Source organism: Canis lupus, chromosome 23 (genome assembly GCF_011100685.1).
Source record: "Canis lupus familiaris isolate Mischka breed German Shepherd chromosome 23, alternate assembly UU_Cfam_GSD_1.0, whole genome shotgun sequence".
Lineage (NCBI taxonomy): Eukaryota > Metazoa > Chordata > Mammalia > Carnivora > Canidae > Canis > Canis lupus.
Window position 1 is genome coordinate 13,671,884 of NC_049244.1, and position 21,990 is coordinate 13,693,873.

A 21,990-nucleotide genomic window follows, 5' to 3' on the forward strand; every position below is an offset into this window, starting at 1 on the left:
GTGGTCTAATTTCATCCCACTCTTCACAGCTTCTGGGAAGTCAGGTCAATTATGGTGCCAACTTCTGCCCATACCTTCATGATCAGCTTGGACGATCCAATACGGAAATCCCAAGTGCTGGGTAGAAGTTAATACTGGTATTAATGATGGTAACAGCATTAGCTACCTTTCCCAGGCATGATGCGGACAACTTTAGCTAAGTCACCTTTAGCTCTTATAGCTCTTTTGCAAGGCAGGTGTTACCCTCACTTCAGAGGGGAGCTGGTCATTTGCCCATCAGCCCTAATATCCCCTCCAATCCTTCCTTCTCTTGCTTTGCTTTGTATTTCAGGGAACAACGCTTCCTGGGGCCTCCTTGCCAACTTCCCAGGGGGTGTAAGCTGATAGGAGCTACTGGTGTGAACTTGGGTGTGAGAAGTAAGAATCCAGCATCTCTTGCTCAGCAGTCTCCTTGGTGGCTCTGTTGGATTCCTCCAAGTGCGTGGCTCTCATTAGTTACACCACTTCCTTCCCTAGTCTCCACTTGCAGGATGGTAGTAACTTCCTGCTGTTGTTAATCTCTGAATGGCCTGACTATGACCTTTGGTCTCCTGAGCCCCTATGACTTTGGACAGCTGATTTAATTTCTCCCCATTTGAATGCCCAAAGAGTAAATGTTTGAGGCTTTGTGGGCCAAGAGGTAAAAACTGAACTACTTACATGTAGCTATTTATATCATAAGAGCAGAAATAAATTTCCATAAATTATTAACTTGTAGGCCATACAAAAGCAGGTGCAGGCTAGATTTGGCCAGCAGGCCATAGGTTGCTGACCCCTGCAGGCAGGTGAAGAGATTGAAACTTATTTTAAGCGATGTGGGAAACCATTGAACCATTATTAGGAAGAGGAGGGATTGGAGAACTCTTTTGAGAAAAACGCTCTGCCTGCTTTGTTGAGAGTAACAGTAGGGGAGCAAGAAAGAATGAAAGGAGACCAATTAAAAAGCCACTGCAACAATCCAGGCCAGAGCGGAGGGTGACTTGCACAGGGGTGGTGGCCATGGGGGTGGAGCACAGCAGATAGACCCGAGTCATATTCTCAGTCTTGGGGGCTGAGTGACTGACCTGAAATACAAATCTGATCATGTTGCTGGGAAAAGGCATCTCAAAGTCCTGGATTGTCCACAGTTCAATTGGTGAAACTCCAAGGACTCCTAACCATGGATTCTAAACCCCTAAATGGGGACATTGAAAGAAAACAGGCTCAGGACAGGGAGACAGCGGGTGGTATGGGCTGTGTTTCTGTGTGGCCGCAGGGAGGCGGGGTGAGCAGCCATTAGTTTGGATTGATTTGGAGATGACAGGAGTTACCGTCAGTGTGTGATGCTTTCCCTGTCATTTTATTCCAGATTTCAGGTCCCGTAAGGCCAGGGTCTATGGGATGTGTGCCTAGCACAGTTAAATTAAAAGATAAATGCGTGCTTTCTTTTAGCACACACAGTTGCTGCAGAGGGTCATTGTCATTTTCAATTCCCATTTGCAGCAGAAGTTCTAAGGCCCATGGAGAGAATTCAGGGATCTATAAATTTGGGTGGGAAAAATATTATTTATTTTCGCTAACATCTAAGCAAAACTTAGCACGATGATAAATGTATGTCAGAAACCAATGGTAGAATGAACAGTTCCACTAGATATTGCAGATATTTTCATACCATACAGCTATTGCTGTGGATATATTGAAATATTCATTACTTCCATAACCCTAAACTATTGCGTCTACTACTAGATCTTACTTAATGTTTAATAAAGATGCACAACTATTACTATGTCACCAATTTTTTTTTTTAATATTTTGGTAGCCGTGTTTCAATACCATCGGCTTTTCTGTAATCCTGCATATTTACTTTATGTCCTTAGAAACGTTATTTGGAGAAGGGGTTTATAGGCTTCGCCAGACTTCCAAAGCCCAACGCAGGGCCCCTTCCTCCCCTAGTCATGGCTTCTGCTTAGGCGATGTTAGTGGACGCTGTGGGTCCTGGTTGGGTGATCGGTGTAACCCAGAGTTCCTGAAGCCTTTCTTTCCTCACACACCTTGTGCTTTGACGGGAGCCGCCTGTGCTCCCAGGCTTCTCCCGCACAGAAGCACTTAGCTAATTGTGCTGAACTCAGGGCCAGACCTCATGGGAGAGAAGCGGCCTGTCTGGACCCCTTTGGCAATCCATTATTTCCCAAAGCAGAAAGATTGATAGCTTCTGCACATCTCGGTCCGGCTAATAATTCTGCAGATGCTGCTTTAATTCCAAAGCACACAGTCACCCCAGCCTTTCTTTTCAACCTGCCTCTCAGATGGCAGAGAGGGAAGTGGCTCCCAGAAATGGAGCACATGCACTATATGGGGGTGATTTTAACAGCAGCGTTTCTTTCTCCTGTCCATTTCCATGGCTCAGCCGCTTCCGGCCACCGGTTTGGATTCCCCTCCATCCTTTGTTGACCTCTCTCAGCTTTGCTTTTCAGCTCACACAATCTCCTTCTCTGCATGTTTGGGAATTACCTTTTCTCTGCTCAGAAGCCTCTTGAAATTTCTTGTCCTCCTTAGAACCTCTCCAGTATTTGGTGGGACTTGAGAAAAGGGAGGCTTCTGGGTCTGAGGGATGGAGTGAGGTAGGAAAAGAAGCGTTGATTATTTCTCCCCTTGAGCAGTTGCTCAGAGATCCTCTGGGAAGACTTTTTTTTTTTTTTTTTTTTTAAATCAAGTTTCCCTATAACATCGCCTTGAGCTCATCCCTGAGGATACAATGCATTCCAAGCCCACCCTGAAAGCTCACAAGTTTAAATAACAAGTTTCTGGCAGGCTACTCTGTGATTCAAAGTGTTGGGCTTTCTTTCTCACTGTGGTTTCTGAGAGCTCATTGAGTCTCTATTCTGCTCCTCCAGTATCCCCACAGGGCGCTGCCTTCCCGGGACTGGCCAGAGAGACCATTACCAAGACGTGGCCCTACTGGGAGCTTTTCTGTGAGGTCTCTCTGAAGCTTAGGGATGCTGGGACACTAGTGTAGCGGATGAGCAAATGGGGACCCAGGGAGAGGGAGGTTAGATGCTGTACCCCAGAGGCCAGTGAAGGATAGGCAAAGGAATCCGATCTGGAAACTTAACCTCAAAACTTTTTGCTTTTGTCTCCAGTCAAGTCCTTTGGGCATTTAAACAATCAGCTAGTCTTTTCATTTTTGAGTTGTAGGAGTTCTTTATATATTCTACATGCTAACCTCTCCCTAGACCTATGATTTGCAAATATTTGCTCACATTTTGTAGCTTGCCTCTTCACCCTGTTGATTCTCTGAGGACAATAACAGATTTGGTCTAAGTTCCCTTACCCTAAGAGTCATTGAGCTCTTGTTCAAAATACATATTCCTGGGACTCCTAGGTGGCTCAGTGGTTGAGCATCTGCCTTTGGCTCAGGTCGTGATCCCAGGGTCCTGGGATCGAGTGCTGCACTGGGATCCTTCAGGGAACCTGCTTCTCTCTCTGCCTCTCTCTGTGTCTCACATGAATAAATAAATAAAATCTTTTAAAATAATAAACCAAAATACATATTCCCAAGTCCTTCCCCTGGGAGTTCCAATTCAGGGAATAGAGGTCAGGACCCATGAATCTATATTTTTAATAAGAACCTCAAGTGATACTCAAAGAAGTTTAGAACACTCTAGATTCTACTAGAATAGCTGCTCAACTGTAGCTGTACAATGGAATCACTTGCGGAGCTTTAAAAAATATTACTGCCTGGTCCTACTCCCAGAGTTTCTGAATTAATCAAGAATGATTAATTCTCAATAAATAGAGACCTTGGGACTGGAATTTTAAAACGCCTCCAGGGACACTAACAACCAGCCCAGGTTGAACAGCACCACTCTGTTGGCCCCTCCAGGCCAGGGACTCTGCCCCTGGCATAGTGCCCAGCTCAGTTTGGATTTGTTCTGCTCCAAGCCTCGCTTTCTTATTTTGTAAGTGATTCTTACATTTCTTGTACTTGAAAATGGTTCTTCTCTGATGAGGCCTAGAGCTTCAGAGATAAGACTGACATTTGTAGCCAAAAAGTCTCCATGTTGTGGTGGGGAATTTGAAAAAAAAAAAAAAAAAAAAAAGTGGACTGTATGTTTACTTCATAGGTGACCCAGTGGAGGTCTGCTTTTTTGGGGTAGGATCTGAATGCTTCCTTCTGCAGAAGTTATAGGAACCATCAGCTGAAACAGTTTGCTGCCACAATTGCATGCAAAGAATAAACCTCTTCAGGCTCCCTGGAGTCCCGTATCAGGCTCCCCTTAGGGAGCTTGCTTCTCCCTCTGCCTATGTCTCTGCCTCTCTCTCTCTCTCTCTGTCTCTCATGAATAAATATATTTTTAAAATTCTTTTAAAAAATGAGCCTCTTATCCCTGGACCACTAGACAGTTGTCCTAATACAACTACTTGCAATTACCTTGAACACTGGGAAACAGTCCATTCATGACAAAAAAAATTCTTCTCACAAATCATCAAATAACTGTTTTTAAACTATTTCTACACTATACGTATGGATGTGGGTATGTCACTTTGTGGGTCTAGACACCAAGATAGGCCAAGAAGAGCTAACTGGGGAATTTATTAATTAGCTTCCATCAATCCCTCAAACAAACAATTATTTCTTCTTAAAGAGAGTCTGATAAAAGACAAGAATGTGAGAGCAAGATTCCTGATCTGATTCTTTTGCCTATTCTTCATGGGCCTCTTGGGCATGACTTCTAACCTCTCGGGGTCTCAGTGTGCTTATCTGTAAAATGGAGTTAATAGTACAGGCTGCCAGAGGATCAGATGAGGTAAGGCTTAAAGGTATTTGTTAACTTGGATGCCAATAAATGTTGGGCCCTTAATAAGTGGTGATTATTACTGTTGCTCGTGCTCTTTGGAGCTGTTGTGTTGATCAGTGAGCATTGATTTCACAAATCTTATCTTCTCCATCAGAGGGGCAAACTCTTTGCCTTCACAATGCCTGCTAAAGCCTAGAGGAGCACACAGCCTTGAGGAAGTGAAGTATGTCTGTAACAATGTTCTATTGGTAAGTGTTTGCTAAATGACTCCCAAACACTACCAGTCTTCCATCCGGTGAACGGAATGGAAGCTACGGCACTCTATTTCCATTAGTTCTTTCAGATGGCTAGAGCCTTCTGGTCTTTCACCAGCCAATTCCAAATCAAATGCAAAGAGGAAGTGCCATCACCATTTGCTCATAACTAGAAACTCGTGCGTGCTGGAGTGTTGACAGTCTACTCCTAAGTCAAATGTAAACCATGTTTCTTTCCACTTGTGAACTCAAAAACATTCATCTTGATTCCTGAAGGTGGTAGGAATTATTTGTTAGAGTGTGAATAAGTTTGGGATTGTAGCATGGGACCCTGTGCCTCTGAGGCTGAAGACAGTTACTCTTGGGAGTGGGGTGCAGGACAGGAAGTAGTAATTTGGGGGGAGATGCGTGAGAACCTCCCACAGTCGTGTATGCAGAAGTAATATTGATGTAGGAGACAGTATGATAAAAGAGATAGTAGGACACCTTTATTGAGTACCACTGCATATTAACACCATGCTAGTGGATTACATCTCAGTTTCTCAATTGGTTCTATGGTGATCCTGCTGCAGGGGCTCATTTCCATCTTTACAGAGGCCAAGAGATGTAAAGGAACTTGATCAAGATCCTACAAGATCCTTCAAGATCAAGAACTTGAGTGATTTGTCCTATTCCAAAGCCCACATGTATTCTCCTCTGCATCTCTGACTCCGAGGAAACCAACATGGTGACACGGAGTACAGATGTATACTGGAAAACTATCAAAGGGAGAAGAAGAATGCAAACATTGTTGTTTGATATATAAAATGGTGCGATCAAGAGTCATTTATGTCCCATTTATGCCTAATTAGCACTAGCACAATAATGATTATGATTAAATATCTGACAGCTGAAGTTGGCTGCACGTTTTATTTGATCAGCACAGAAAGCACAGCACATCCAGGCTCCGTCTCCATCATTTCTTGTCCATGCAGCACAGTCATTTGTTTATAACTTCAATAAATTCCAAGTGACATTGGTCAGCAGTTTCAGTCCAGAACCTGTAGCCCAGACTTACAACGTGGCAGAGGCATGCACATCCAGCCTTTGCACTGTCAACAGAGGAAGAACCCATTAATTTGCTAATTATTCCTCCCTGCTGTGTGCAGGTATCATTAGGAAAAACAAATACACTGAGACTCAAGTGATTCAAAGTTCCTGCTTTTGTTATTGAATTTGCTTAGACGGGTTTTTAAATTCTGTGATTATGATGAGTGTCTAGGTCCATGGTGATTGAGCAAATTAATTTATTTTTCTTGGCGAGAGAAGAGAGAGATGGCTTAAATTCACAAAGGATCAGGGTAGGGAGGGATGCAGCTGTGATGAAGCTAGAGGCAGTGCATTAGGCTTCCAAAAGCCTCGTTCTGCTACTGTGTGCTGTGTAACTCCCACCTACATGTTTTTTTTTCTCTTCCCTAGTATGAGGATAATAATCATATTTACTGTATATGGGATGTCTTAGACCCCAAAAGCAAATGCTGAGACATTTGGAGCGCCAGTAGTCTGCTTTGGAGGTGATCTAAGGTAGCAGAGTGGAGTTGCTGGTGGAAAGCATGTTACAGCTGTGGGCAAGCAGGAGTTAATGCCACGACGACTCTGTATTCATTTACTACTGTGTAACTCGTTACTCCAAAATAAAATGGCTTAAAACAACGAATATTTCTTCTACTTACAGTTCCTCTAGATTAGGGGCTTATATGGGTGGTTCTCTCTCAGGATCTCCTATAAGAGGATAGTCAAGATTTTGATTGGCACTGCATTCGTCCGAGCACTTGAGTGAGGCTGAGGATCCATTTCCAAGGTGGCCTGACCACGTGGCTGGCAAGTTGGTGATGGTCATTGGCAGGAGGTCTCAGGTTCTCACTGGGTGATTGTTTCTACAGGCTGCTCACATGTTCTCATGGCAAACTGTTGACTTTCCCCAGAAGCAGTGATTCGGACGGGGAACAGCATGTCTATGACCTAGGCTTAGAAGTCACAAAGCAACCCTCCCCATCACATGCTGGTCATCAGAAGTGAGACACTTGGTGTAGCCTGTGTCCAAGGGGAGGGGAATTAGGTTCCCCCTTTTGAAGGGATAAATTTCAAAGAATTTGTTGACATATTATAGAACTATGACATACCATGTGTGACACTTGCAGGGTACACTTTAAAATGTTCCTCCCCGTCCGGAGAGTAAAAGAAGCTGGGTTATTTCTCTTCCAATTCCCACTGCTACTGGTTGAAGATTCTGGGGCAAGGGTGCCCTGGAGGCAAGAAGGGGTGAGGGTATGGGAGGGAGGTAATCCTTTCATTCTGCATAGTGTTTAAGAGATGCTCCCTGAGGTACCAGAGGTGCAAGTTCAAGCTGTACTACCCCAAACTGATGCCTTGTTTACAAGCAGAGCCCTGAGTGCCCATCCAGCTGTAGGCCATGTCAGGGATTTGAGCTCAGCTTAAGCCAGCTCTTTTTTTAAGATTTTATTTATTCATGAGAGACACAGAGAGAGGCAGAGACACAGGCAGAGAATAAGCAGGCTCCATGCAGGGAGCCCGACGTGGGACTCGATCCTGGGACTCCAGAATTATGCTCTGGGCCGAAGGCGGCGCTAAACCGCTGAGCCACCCAGGCTGCCCTAAGCCAGCGCTTAATTCACTATTTCCATTTACCATGACCGGAAGCACCTGCCTTTTCTTGCCTTCATCTTCTTCAGCTGAAAAGGAGTCTGAGGCCCTTGTTCTGTTTCCCACATTCCTTTTGCTTGGCCCAGCAAATGATTTCCATGTAAATGGGAGGTATTTGTAAACATGTGCACACACACTTGCATTCACAAAGACAAATTGCACCCCTCTTGCTTTGCTATTTCTGGCACTAACCTTCATTTATAATGCCATATTTGTGTAATTACAGTGCTGCAGTACTGGATCATGATTTCAATATACAGTCAAAATCGCCATCAGAAGAAACAGGGAAGAAGATGAAAAACAAATGCAAAGCAATTAAAAAGTTTCTCGTTGCCTCCTGCACTCAGGTCCTGAGATGTTCTCAGAGACATAGACAGAGGGAGAAGCAGGCTCCTCGCAGGGAGCCTGATGTGGGACTGGGTCCCCACTCCCTCTGGAGGTACCTGAGGTACCTTTGGATGTACCTGTGAGTATGTGCATGTGCGTGTGCACCTGTTTACAGTTTTGCTGCTATTAGAAGTCTGGTCCAGGAACTACAGTGTGAATACCCACTGGAGTGGCTGACTACTTGGAGATTATAATTCCTTCTGCTTGATTAGATTCTTCTGTTTAATTATCTCTGGTCCTACTGGTCAGGGGATCTTGGCCACAGAGTGTATTTGTTATGATAAATGTATACCTTCTCACCCCTTCCTCTGCTATTTTTTTTTTTTTCGGAAATTCCCCAGTAATATTTTTAGGTTGCTTTTCTTTTTTTTTTTTCTTTTTTTTAAGATTTTATTTATTTATTCATGAGAGACACAGAGAGGCAGAGACATAGAGGGAGAAGCAGGCTCCTCGCAGGGAGCCTGATGTGGGACTCGATCCCCAAACCTGGATCATGCCCTGAGCTGAAGGCAGTCGCTCAACCGCTGAGCCACCCAGGCGTCCTGAAGTTGATTTTCTATGCTTGAAGAATACTCTTCCACTTCCAGAGTTTACCTGTCTCTCTATCCTTGCTTTCCCAGTCCCTCTTCCTCCCATTATCCTTTTGCAACATTCTCTGCCCTGTCACTGGCTGAGATGCCTGCAAATTCAATAGCATCCTATTTTCTCAGCTAGGCAACCTGCCAGCCAGAAGCTCAGGGGTCTGAGTGGCTTTGTGTTGGGGACACTTCCTCTCTTTGCTGCATGCTTGCAAAAATATTGAAATACTAAGTGAATCCTTTTCCAGTGCCTGAAAAACCGAATTCTTTTCTTCTTCCATTTCTGGCTTCGGGTGTAGTGAAGGCACAATCTACTTTGCCAAATCTTAAAACCTTAAAGCAATTTATGCATCGAATTTTGAGGTGGGCCTTTGTCTTTCAGAAAGTTCCCTGGGGCTATCTCACATAAAATCCCACTCTGAATAACAGATTTGGAAACATCGGCAAAAATATTCCTTTGGCACATTACAATTTGCCAGATTGGGAAGGAGGACTTCAGGAGAAAAGGAAGGAGTATCTTAAATGATTATTATTAATTACTTTTTGGCTGGGGCCAGGCAGTATTCACCCACTCATGACTTTGGATCAAAAGCTTCTAATGGCTGCTACAATCGAGCCTTTTAATCACCTCCCTTCTTCACTCTTGTTCTGTCCCTGGCTGTTGTGCTCCTTTGTGAGTTGTAGGTGAGAAGCGAAATGGGCAGAAGGGGAGGTGGTGCCAGAATGTAAAGGGAGAAGTCCAATTCCTTCTGATTTCTTCATTCAAGTGCCACAGGAGAAGCCGAAGAGCACCTCAATAGATGTACACCCCACACCCAGTACTTCTGGGTTGACAGGGAAGGAGAGTCGGAGATATCGTTAGCCGCCTACATTCTATTAGCTTTGAAATTTCATTCTAGTAATTCTATAGCCCTTGAACTCTCTTTAAGGGTCACTGGAGGGAGATCTTTGTTTAAGAGACAGGACCAGGCAGGGAGTACGCCATGTGTGCCTTTTAGTCTGTGTTTTTCGTAGCTGATTGCAAAGCTAGAGAACAGGTCAGCTTCAGGAAATTCATTCAATTGCTTAATTGAAGTGATAACCTCTTTTAAAATAATTTTTACAAATTAAAGAGGGAGTCCTTTATGTAGATTTCTTTTTACCGACTTGGGATAAGGAGACCTGTTTTCACTAGGAATTTTTTCCCTTCTGAGTGCACTTCCTGCTGTACCTTCTTTGGCTTCTGAAATCCTACCCTCATTTAACTGCTGGCTGAGGTCTCCTGTCTACCGTTTTCCCCATCACTGATGGCATTTTCTCTCATCTGTGGCAACTGCACATACTCTAATAAATTAATTTCACAGGCTTGCTGTGTTAGGGGTTGTGGTGGAACCCAGCGAAGTGTAGCAAATTATTTTTATCTCCTGCTCCCTGTTAAGCAGCGGTTGTTATTCTATTATCTATGTTTTGAATCTAGCTGTTTGATCCTCAAAGCCTAAAAGTAGCTCCTGTGCAGTTTTATGGTATTAGGAATGCCGGTTGCAGCTCTAAATTCCTCTGGCTGAGCCACATCCACCTGCCACATCCCGAAAAATACATTTGGCTGTATTTCCCCCTGGCATCCCTATGTACTGTGGCCTGTAGAGATATTACTTCCAAATACATTTCACTCTCCCTTCCTCACAAACCCACCAACCGAATCGACAATCTGAATGGTTGGCAGAGATAACATTGCCACTTCTCACACACTGTGTAGACCTTGTTTCTTATTTAGCTAGTGATAAAGTCAGCATCCTGGGAGGTTTGCAAAAGCCAATCTCTCTCTCTGTCTTTTTTTTTTTTCCCTAGTACTACAACTGGATTCCATAAGAGAGAAGAACACCATAGTGGGAAAGCTTGAGTTCTCAGATATCATTTCTGTCTGGCTAATTTGAGGTGACACAGGATGGCCTTGGTCATTATGCCTACAAGTGACAGGATGGTTAATGTATCTTTTGTAAATCTCAATCTGGATTGGGAAAAACAAGAAAATTGGAAAGATGTGTTTCCATCAGCTCTGATGGCAAAACTCTAACCATTCTGCCTCAGCCAGTTTAGGCTAAGAAGGGAGGCCATGGGAGGAAAAGAGGAGGGGAAGAAGGTAAGCAAAGGGAGCAGCTGCATTTGATCATACCTGGGGCAAGGATGGGGGGGGGCGGGGGGAGGTCCTATGAAGCAATCAGTTGTCTTGTATATGCTTCATTCTCCTTTTGCTGTTGATTTGCTTCCTCCTAATTCTGGCTCATGACTCCTCATGGCCTCTGAAGCGATCTCGTCACCTTCCTTGGTATACATTTTTCAGCATTCTCTAACCATTTCCTGTTTCAAAAGTCCAAGAAAGAGAATCCCACCGTCCTAGCTGGTCTTTTCACCCGAGGCCACCCTAGAGGCTAGGGTCTGGCTGCTGTGGCCTTAGGTTTGTACCTGTGGCTGGGGCCACTGGACAAGCATGGGGCCCCTCCTGGGCCTAAATGTTCTGCAGAGGAAGTGGTTGGGCCCATTCTGGGGAATGGCGAGTAGCAGCCCAGGTCACCTCAGGTTTTCCTACACAGCAGACACACACCATTTACATTTGTAATTAATTGTGTGCCCTGTGAAACGTATGACAAAAGACCTTACACACAAAGGGATCTAGCACATGACACTTGTAGGGTGCTTGCTGTTGATACTTGTGGTTCAAAAGGAAAGGCTTCTTCTGCATTCAGATCCACAGCAAGGAACAACAACAACGAAAACAAAAAATCCTCAAGAGTGATTTAACTCGTGGAAACGTATATAAACAGTCATTTATGCCCTTAAAGAATGAATAAAAGATCAAAGTTAGAATAACAGAACAAAGAACCTTCTTTTGTTTTGCCTTTTTCTGCATGAGAAAAATCACCCCAGGACTGTCGATTTCAATATCCTATTCTTTCTCAGATGTGAATGTAAATATGTATAATGCAAAAAAGTCAGCTGGAGGCTTAGTTGGCCCTTGAGAGCCATATAAATTTGCCTTTATCCCCCAAATTCCATGGTCCCTGGAGCTTTAAAGCCTAGATTTCTGCTATTTCCTAGGGTGGGATGCAGGTGGGATAGACACATGTGTCCTTTTGGCTTTCTCTCCCATTTGGATTCAGTTCCTTGAATCTGCTCTTGTCCTGTACCATGTCTACCCTAGTATGAAACTGCCTCTTTGGGGAAGATTTCCTGCGGGGTCCTTGTGAGCAGTCTCATTGTACAGCAAAAGGTCTTTGCCCTCTCCTGGCCTGTTCTCCCTCCCTAGCCCCCTGCCAGATTGCTCCAGATGGCAAGAGTCCTTTATTTCTCTTTCTTCTCTGTGGCAGAGCTACTCAACTTCCCTTCCAGATTTCTTCTCCCTAGTCTATACCTCCAATCCTATAAAAACAAACAACAAAAAACCTAAACAGAACCAAGGGACTGCCACTTAGCCTTTGTGCCTGTAAGGAGAAGGTTGGGTTGTAACTAGCATGTTGATAACAAATAATGTACTCAAAAAACCCCCACCAAAGTGTGAGGTTAGAACTGTTGCCCCCTTTTGTCAAAACTTGAGTACTGGGTTAAGCTGGGGACTTGAGGTCACAGCATAACCAGTGCAGCCGTGTGAAAGTTGCAATCCGGTAGGTTCCAGTAGATTCACAGAATGCCATGAGCTTCACACACCTGCCTTCTTTCATCAAGACTGTTCCATCAGTTTGTTAACATCTTTGGTGAAGTAAGTGGATCTATGTGTCTAGACAACTGGGTTGATTTCTTTCTGGCTGAGTGGCCACTGCCAGAGAGCGCTAACTAGTGAATCACTCTCAAATGAAAACACGGTAAACTTTTGGGACTTTGTCATATCCAAGTACTCATATTCCTTCCTGACAGTACTGTGATTCTACTTGGGGGGCAATGCCTCTCTTCCACAGTGGGCAGTTTGAGTGGATGGGAAATGCAGGTGGAATTCCTCTGTGATGGATGCTGAAGATCTTGTCAGCCAGATCCTTCCCCCTACTGCCTATTACAGCCAGGAGCCAGTCACCGTACCTGAACTCAGCCAAGAGGACCTTTTCCCCCAGCTCTTCAAATTTTGAATAGAGTAAAATAGACAAAGAGATGATGATTAGAGCTTATTCATTCCAGAATCAGTCTCCCCAGCAAGACTGAACTGTTCCTGATTTTGGCATTGCTCAGTTCTGCAGTCTTCCTTTTAATTCATCACCTTTGCCTATTTCCCCAGGATGTGTTTCTGTTAACTGCAACCAAGGAACCTAAATGAGAACAGACTTCTCTAGTAGTATGTCAAACCCTGCCCATGTCTTTTTGCCTTGTTTGCTATTATTATTCAATGACTGAGATAAACATGTGGATGGCATCAGGGTCTGGAGTGATTACCAAAAGTAGAAATGATGGATTAAAGTAGGTGAGATATTACTAATAAGGATGATTGCAGGTTGGCATTTTAGATGCTAAAATCTAACTGTATATCAGCTTGGGGAAGGGGTAGGATCCTGTGTTAGGGTAGTACTAGCAGCCCTTATTTAGCCCTAGCTATTAGGTTGCTCCAAGGAAGGTACTGCTTTCCCACAGAAGAGGAAATTGAGGCTTGAGGGGACTCAGCTAACACCTGATTGCTGTAGGATTCAAACCCAAGTTCTGGCTTTTTCCCTAACGCTACAGGTAGTAGCCAAAACTGTAATCACAGAGTCTTGCACCAGAGAAGAGTGCCAGTGAGGGTAGCTCTGAGTCCAAAAATCTATAGTAAGCTCATGTGTAGTTGCAGCAAATGGGGGCCCTGGGGACACTTTAACTAGGAGTTGAGGCAAAGAAACCTGCAGTGAATAATTAAAAGCAAGGTGGTGTTCATGCATTGCAAGACTCAACATAGCAAAGGTGTCAGTTCTTCCCAGGCTGATCTATATGTTTAATACAAATCTTATAAAAATCCCAGCATGGTTTTTAATAGACACAGACAAGCTTATTAAAAAAATTTACATGGAAGTGTTCAGGACTTTAGAATAGCTAAAATATTTTGAAAAACAACCAGAATAAAGTGGGATTCATTTTATCTTATGTTAAGGCTAATTATATTGCTATAGTAATCAAGACAGTGTGGTCTCAGTGAAGGGATAGACACATAGATCTATGGAACAGAATACCTAGGTATAGGCCCACACAAATATGCCTGACTGATGTTTGACAAACTTGCAAAAGCAATATAATAGGGAGAAGACAGCCTCTTCAATAAATGGTGTTGGAGCAATTGGATATCTACAGGGGAAAAAGAAAGAACCCTAACCTAAACCTCACGTCTTGTATTAAAATTCATTTGAAGTGAATCATAGACTTAAATATAAAACTATAAAACTTCTATAAAAATGTAGGAGAAAATTTTCAGGATATAGGGCTAGTGAAGACTCTTTCAGCATATGGAGCCCAATCCATAAAAAGAAAAATTGAAAAAAAAAAAAAGAAAAATTGATAAATTTGACATTGTCAGAATTAAAAACCTTTGTTCTGTTAAACTACATTAAGAGGATAAGCACACATAGTTCTTTGAAAGAATTAATAAGATAGATAAACCCCTAGCCAGTCTTATTAAAAAGAAAAAGGACTCAAATTAACACAATCATAAATGAAAGAGGAAAGATCATAACCAATACCAAGGAAATACAGATGATTTTTAAAACGTATCATGAGCAACTATATGCCAAAAAATTTGGCAATCTAGAAGAAATGGATGCATTTCTGGAAAAGACAAATTACCAAAACTGCAACAGGAAGAAATAGAAAACCTGTATAAGCCAATAACCAGGGAGGAAATTGAAGCAGTCATCAAAAACCTCCCAAGACACAAAAGTCCAGGGCCAGATGGCTTCCCAGGGGAATTCTATCAAACGTTTAAAGAAGAAATAATACCTATTCTACTAATGCTGTTTCGAAGGATAGAATGGGAGGGAATACTTCCAAACTCATTTTATGAGAGCCAGCATTACCTGGATTCCAAAACCAGACAAAGACCCCACCAAAAAGAAGAAGTATAGACTAATATCTGTGACGCACATGGATGCAATAATTCTCACCGAGATACTAGCCAATAGGATCCAACAGTACATGAAGAGGATTATTCACCATGACCAAGTGGGATTTATCCCCAGGATGCAAGGGTGGTTCAATACTTTAAAACAATCAATGTGATAGATCACATAAACAAGAGAAAAAACAAGAACCATATGATCCTCTCAATAGATGCAGAGAAAGCATTTGTCAAAATACAGCATCCATTCCTGATCAAAACTCTTCAGAGTGTAGGGATAGAGGGAACATTCCTCAATATCTTAAAAGCCATTTATGAAAAGCCTGCAGTGAATATCATTCTCAATGGGGGAAAAACTGAGAGTCTTTCCCCTAAAATCAGGGACACGACAGGGATGTCCACTCCCATAACTGCTATTCAACATATACTAGAAGTCCTAGCCTCAGCAATCAGACAACAAAAAGACATTAAAGGCATTCAAATTGGCAAAGAAGTCAAACTCTGCCTCTTTACAGATGACATGATACTGCATATAGAAAACCCAAAAGCCTCCACCCCAAGATTGCTAGAACGCATACAGCAACTCAGCAATGTAGCAGGATACAAAATCAATACACAGAAATCAGTGGCATTTCTATACACTAATAATGAGACTGAAGTAGAGAAATTAAGGAATCAATCTCATTTACAATTGTACCCAAAACCATAAGACACCTAGGAATAAACCTAACCAAAGAGGTAAAGGATCTATACCCTAAAACTACAGAACACTTCTGAAAGAAATTGAGGAAGACACAAAGAGGTGGGAAAACATTCCATATTCATGGATTGGAAGAACAAATATTGTGAAAATGTCTATGCTACCCAGGGCAATTTACACGTTCAATGCAATCCCTATCAAAATACCATGGACTTTCTTCACAGAGTTGGAACAAATAATCTTAAGATTTGTATTCAATCAGAGAAGACCCCAAATAGCCAGAGGAATATTGAAAAAAACAAAACAAAACAAAACAAAACAAAACAACGCTGGGGACATCACAATGCCGGATTCCAAGCTGTATTACAAAGCTGTCATTATCAAGACAGTGTGGTACTGGCACAAAAGCAGACACATAGATCAATGGAATAGAATAGAGAACGCAGAAATGGGCCCTCAACTCTATGGTCAACTAATATTTGGCAAAGCAGGAAATACTATCCACTGGACAAAGGAAAGTCTATTCAATATATGGTGTTGGGAAAACTGGACAGTCATGTGCAAAGGAATGAAGCTAGACCATTCTCTTACACCATACACAAATATAAACTCAAAATGGTTGAAAGATCTAAATGTGAGACAAGAATCCATCAAAATCCTAGAGGAGAACACAGGCAACACCCTTTTTGAACTTGGACACAATAGCTTCTTGCAAGATACATCTATGAAGGCAAGGGAAACAAAAGCAAAAATGAACTATTGGGACTTAAGATAAAAAGCTTCTGTACAGCAAAAGAAACAGTCAACAAAACTAGAAGACAACTTACAGAATGGGAGGAGATATTTGCAAATGACATATCAGATAAAGGGCTAGTATCCAAGATCTACAAAGAACTTATTAAACTCAACAGCAAAGAAACAAACAATCCAATCATGAAATGGGCAAAAGACATGAAGAGAAATCTCACAGAGGAAGACATAGACATGGCCAACAAGCCCATGAGAAAATGCTCCGCATCACTGGCCATCAGGGAAATATAGACCAAAACCACAATGAGATACCACCTCACACCAGTGAGAATGGTAAAAATTAACAAGACAGGAAACAACAAATGTTGGAGAGGACATGGAGAAGGGGGAACCCTCTTGCACTGTTGGTGGGAATGTGAACTGGTGCAGCCACTCTGGAAAACAGTGTGGAGGTTCCTCAAGAAGTTAAAAATAGGCCTGCCCTACAATCCTGTATTTGCACTATTGGGTATTTACCTCAAAGATACAGATGTAGTGAAATGCCAGGACACCTGCACTCCAATATTTATAGCAGCAATGTCCACAATAGCCAAACTGTGGAAGGTGCCTCAATGTCCTTCGACACATGAATGGATAAAGAAGATGTGATATATATATATATATATATATATATATACACATACACACAATGGAATATTACTCAGGCATCAGAAAGGATGAATACCCACCATTTGCTTCGATGTGGATGGAACTGGAGGGTATTATGCTGAGTGAAGTAAGTCAGTTGGAGAAGGACAATCATCACATGGTTTCACATGGTTCATATGTGGAATTTAAGAAATAGTGAAAGTGATTATAAAGGAAAGGAGGGGAACTGAGTGGGAAAAATTCAGGGAGGGAGACAAACCATGAGAGACTCCTAACTCTGGGAAACAAACAAAGGGTTGTGGAAGGGGAAGTGGGTGGGGGATGGTGTGACTGGGTGATGGGAACTGAGGAGGGCTCTTGATGGGTTGAGCACTGGGTGTTATACTATATGTTGGCAAATCAAACTTAAATAAAAACAAATGTAAAAAAAAAAGAGGATAAACACGCAAACCACAGACTGGGAGGCAATATTTGTGAGCCACATATCTGACAAAGGACTTGCAGCTAGGATATATACAAGGACTCTTAATAGTTAACAGCAAAAATTAAACAAACAATCGAATTAGAAAATGAACAACAAACACGAACAGACATTTCATTGAAGTGACTATACAGATGGCAAATGAGCATATGATAGTATATTAAATATTATTAACTATTAGGAAAATGCAAATTAAATCCACAATGCAGTATAACTACACACCTATCAGGTTGAGTAAAATAAAAACAAGAGCAATGGCACCAAATGCTAGCAAGAGTGTAGAAAACTGGATCACTTGTGCTTTGTTGTGGAAATGCAAGATGGGACTGCCGTTCTAGAACAGGACTAGGTCATTTCTTATAAAACTATGCATATACCTACTATACAGCCCAGAGGTGCACCATTTCCCAGAGCACTGAAAATTTACACTCACATAAAAACCTAAATGTGAATGTTCATCATAGTTTTATTTGCTATAGCGTTGAATTGCAAACAACCCAAACATGCTTCAGTGGGTGAACAATTAGACAAATAAATGGTAGTTCATCCAGACCGTGGAATACTACCCAGCAATTATAAAGAATGGGCTACTGATACTCACAAAAACTTATATGGCTTGCAAGTGAATTATGCTGAGTGAAAAATGCTAGTCTCAAAAGATTGTGCCATATGATTCCACTTACACAACATTCTTGGAATGAAAGAAACATCATTGAGATGGAAATAAGTTGCCAGAGGTTGGGAGGGAGGGACTTGGCTATGGCTGTAGAAGGGTGGTGTAGGGGGTCCCTGTAATGGAACTTCTGTATCTTGACTGTGCTTTTGGCCATACGAATCTACATATGTGAAAGATTGCACAGAATGAAATACACCCACACGTACATGCACGCTGTGTGGGGTGTAAAACTGGTGAAATCTGCAGGAAGTTGGTAGATTGAATCAATGTCAGTTTCCTGGTTGTGAGATTGTATTGTAGTTAAGCAGACTGTTACCACAGGGGAAACTGGGTTAAGTGTATACAGATATCTCTTTATTATTTCTTATGTGTGAATCCACAATTATGTCAAAATATGAAGTCAAAAGAAATCAAGTGCATAGCTAAGAAATCCAGAGAGGATTCCAGTCAGTAGCTGGTGTAAAGCCAGTTCTCACTGATTCCCCAGCATAGGCCAATGGCAGCTCCACCTGCTTCCAGGGCCCAAGGTCTCTCCATGTGATGTTGTCTCCAACTGACTTCCTTTTCCTCCATTCTAGGAACTGGGTATCACAGTATTTGGTACATAGGGTCTGCTAAAGCTTTCTGAGGGGGCTAGCTCTTTTTCTGATGTCCCTTTTCTATGAAGCCTGTCCAATAATTAGCTTTACTTGATTGTAAGCTTTTCTCACCGCTATTATTTTATGATCACTACTACTTTAATGTATTACATGCCTAAACTATGAAGCCAGATCATGAAGAGAAAAGAAGGGAATGCAATTTGTCAATGAATTAACTGCTGAATTCCTAACCTAATGGTTCAAAGACCCCAAACTAAAAGTCGATGAGGAGCCAAGGAAGAAGAGAGCAATTACAGCATGAGTTGATCATGTCCTAGAGGAGAATATTGAGTATCTCTTCAGTAGAGAAGAGAAAAGCTTCATTTTAGCTTATTTACTTTCCAAAACTTGAATGAAGACTTCTGAGGTCAGGACAAAATAATTTTCTGAGTCACTATGGTAAAACAAAACTTGACAATTGTTTGGCGTGAAAGTTCAAGGATCTCTTTTCCCATTTGTCACTCGGAACAGAAGTTGATTATAAAAATAGCTCTACTTGAGAATAGCACAACCATACAAACAAGGAGTCTTTGTATCCTTCCAAGATCTTAGAGTGGTTCCTAGGTAGTGGGCCAGATTTCCTTACTAGGCATCCAAAGGAACAAGTAGGTTTATCTGCCAGCATTTCCTCCTTAAGTCTTGTAAGAGTCTTGAGTTTGGAAGTACTCAACATTCAATGGAGTTCACTCATAGCATTAATCTACTACACAGATATCTGACCAAAGTTAGGGAAGGAGAAATAATGAAGAAAAAAATAAAACCAAAGATTGGATCCACATTCTTTCTTGCATATGAGGCTAGAGTTGAGTGCCACTTCCGTAAAATAGCAAGGATGCTGCTTCTAACTGCATCCTGAGGAAGTTCTAGAGATAAAAAAGATCTGGAAGATTATGCCAAGCTGAGGAACTTCCTAAATGCTCCACCCTACCTTATGGGGTTATATTAAGTATTAAGGCAAAGTTCCTGGCATGGAGAAGTGGCTTGCTCCTTGTTAACTATTGTGGTTGTCATCATTATTATAGCAATTATTATTATTTGATCATCACTGTTTAGGAGTGAGGAAAGCATCACTGGATAGTCTCACTGTCTCTCTGCTTATCCTGACTCCATGATGTCAGAACTGGAATGAGATCTGACAATGGTGGAGCTTTATCATCATCTTCTGACCTTCTGTCTTGATAGGTGGAGGAGCAAACATAGCTTTCATGATCCTCAAATCAGAGACAGAAAAAGCATTGTCATTCCCCTCGCAGAGGTCTGTGTATTCAGCAGCATTTGGTTACGGCGTTAGGACCCCTACCTCTGGCTGTATCAGTCAAGCACACTAGCTATACTCATGCCCTTCATATATTTTGTCACAGTGAAGTGGCTAATGGCATATCCTGACCCTGTGGTATCTCTAAAATTATTTCCTTACACAGCTAATATGATGGCTGTTTGACTTACAACAACATGCCTTGTTTTGCTTAATGGTGAACTCTATGTCAACATTTCTGGCTTTCTAATCTACAGTGGGTAATGCTGACTTTGGCTTAGAAGCAAGAGAAATTGCTCTAAACAATTTATACCCAGTCAGAACAGATGCTACAATTTCATTATTTTGGACCATTATCAGCTCTACCCAGAACCCAGTGCAGCCACTATCCCTTGCCAGATATGTCTCTATCTCACAGTGTCAAATTGGAGTGGCAGACACAGCTTTATTGATACTGCCTTCTGGAAATTTCCCACTTACCAATATGTTTGGTTCTTGGAAACATGATTTAGTTTATCCCAACAAAATCCTGTAACATCAAATGTGAGCAAAGGGCTTAAGATTAGGTTTTAAATGGCTCATTTCTGGTTCACTTTACAATTGCTAAATGGATAATTCTGAAAAATTAACTGTAGGAATCCATATTTTTTTGACAAGACCAGTTGGGATGTCATACCTACCATATATCCAAGACCTTTGCTTCAAATGACCACCTGTAGGCTATTCACTTCCAAAACTGTATCTCAAACTTGGACTTCAAACTGAACCCAAACCAAAATATGCAGCTAAATATACTATGTCTGAACTGATCAGTGAAAGAAGAAGTGTAAATGTCTGATAAACACGAATATGCTCTACATCTAGTTGTCAGAGAAATGCTCATAAAAATGAGATGTGACTTCTAAAAATTTATTGAGGTGATGAAAATTTGTGTAATGGCCAAGATCGAAGCCCCATAGTCCTTAGCTGTTTTTGAGAGTTTTAAGCCATGAATTATGCTGTAGTGATCTGATAGAAGGTCTTAGAAGACATGGAAATCTTATCCTATACCTTTCTGTGTGGGATGTCCACTGGGCAAGCATTGTGCTGAGGGTTGGGGGGCGGGGCAGGCAAGAGCCATTTAAGACCAATCCTTGACTTCAAGGACCTCGGAACCGAACAACCAAACTGATGGACCAAAGGATTAGCAAACATTTCAGGTGAAACTTTGTGTCATGCTCTACCTTCCAAAATGGAAGTTACCTGAAACGGAGATGGCCCTAGATGAAATAATCAAAGACATCTTCTTGAAGAATGGAGTCTTCAAATCAGATCTTTAGGGAAGTTTGTGTAAAATTTCAGGGAGCAGAGGGGAGGCACTGCAGTATAGGCACTTGTTAGCACAAGTGGAGAGGCAGGATGAGTAGAGTACATTTGGGAGACAGCGAGAACCAAAGCATAAAAAACATGGAAGCTCTTAAGAAGAAATGAAGAATAAGGTTATCCAGCTGAGGCTTGATTATGAAACCCCAGAAATTCCAGGAAGGGAAGTCTGGAATGAATAGAAGGCCATGGACAAACATTTTACCTCAGTGAACATTTACTGAACACCTTCTATGTGTTCTTTAGAGGGTTCTGAGGAAACAGAAATGATTGGGACATGGCCCTACCATGAAGGCACCTGCAGGTCATAGGTGGGGACAGAGGTGAATATGCAATCTTAGATTAGTTGGGTGGGAGTATATATAGGATGGATGAAGAATTAAAGAACCTTAGGGGTGCCTGGGTGGCTCAGTTTGTTGAGCATCTGACTCATTTTCAGCTCAGGTCATGATCTCAGGGTTGTAAGATCGAGCTTCACATCAGGCACTGTGCTCAGTGCTGAGTCTGTTCAGGATTCTCCGTCCTTCTCCCTCTGCCCCTCTCCCACTCATGCATGCTCTCTCTCTCCCCCATCTCTCAAATAAATAAATAAACCTTTAAAGAATGCAGAACCCCAATTCCACTTTATTATAAAATAATAATTTTAAATGATAGTATTGTAAATATTATAACTAATATAGACAATATTATTATAAATATTATTA

General features: G+C 42.0%; 1 long non-coding RNA gene across 1 annotated transcript; it reads right to left on the reverse strand.

The window, feature by feature from the left end:
- Positions 1-5,961: 5,961 nt before the first annotated feature.
- LOC111091964 lies at positions 5,962-7,060 on the reverse strand. Its single transcript, XR_005376701.1, has 2 exons — positions 6,784-7,060; positions 5,962-6,162 (listed from the first exon to the last, which is right to left on the reverse strand). It is a non-coding gene; the product is annotated as an uncharacterized LOC111091964 (long non-coding RNA).
- Positions 7,061-21,990: the final 14,930 nt, after the last annotated feature.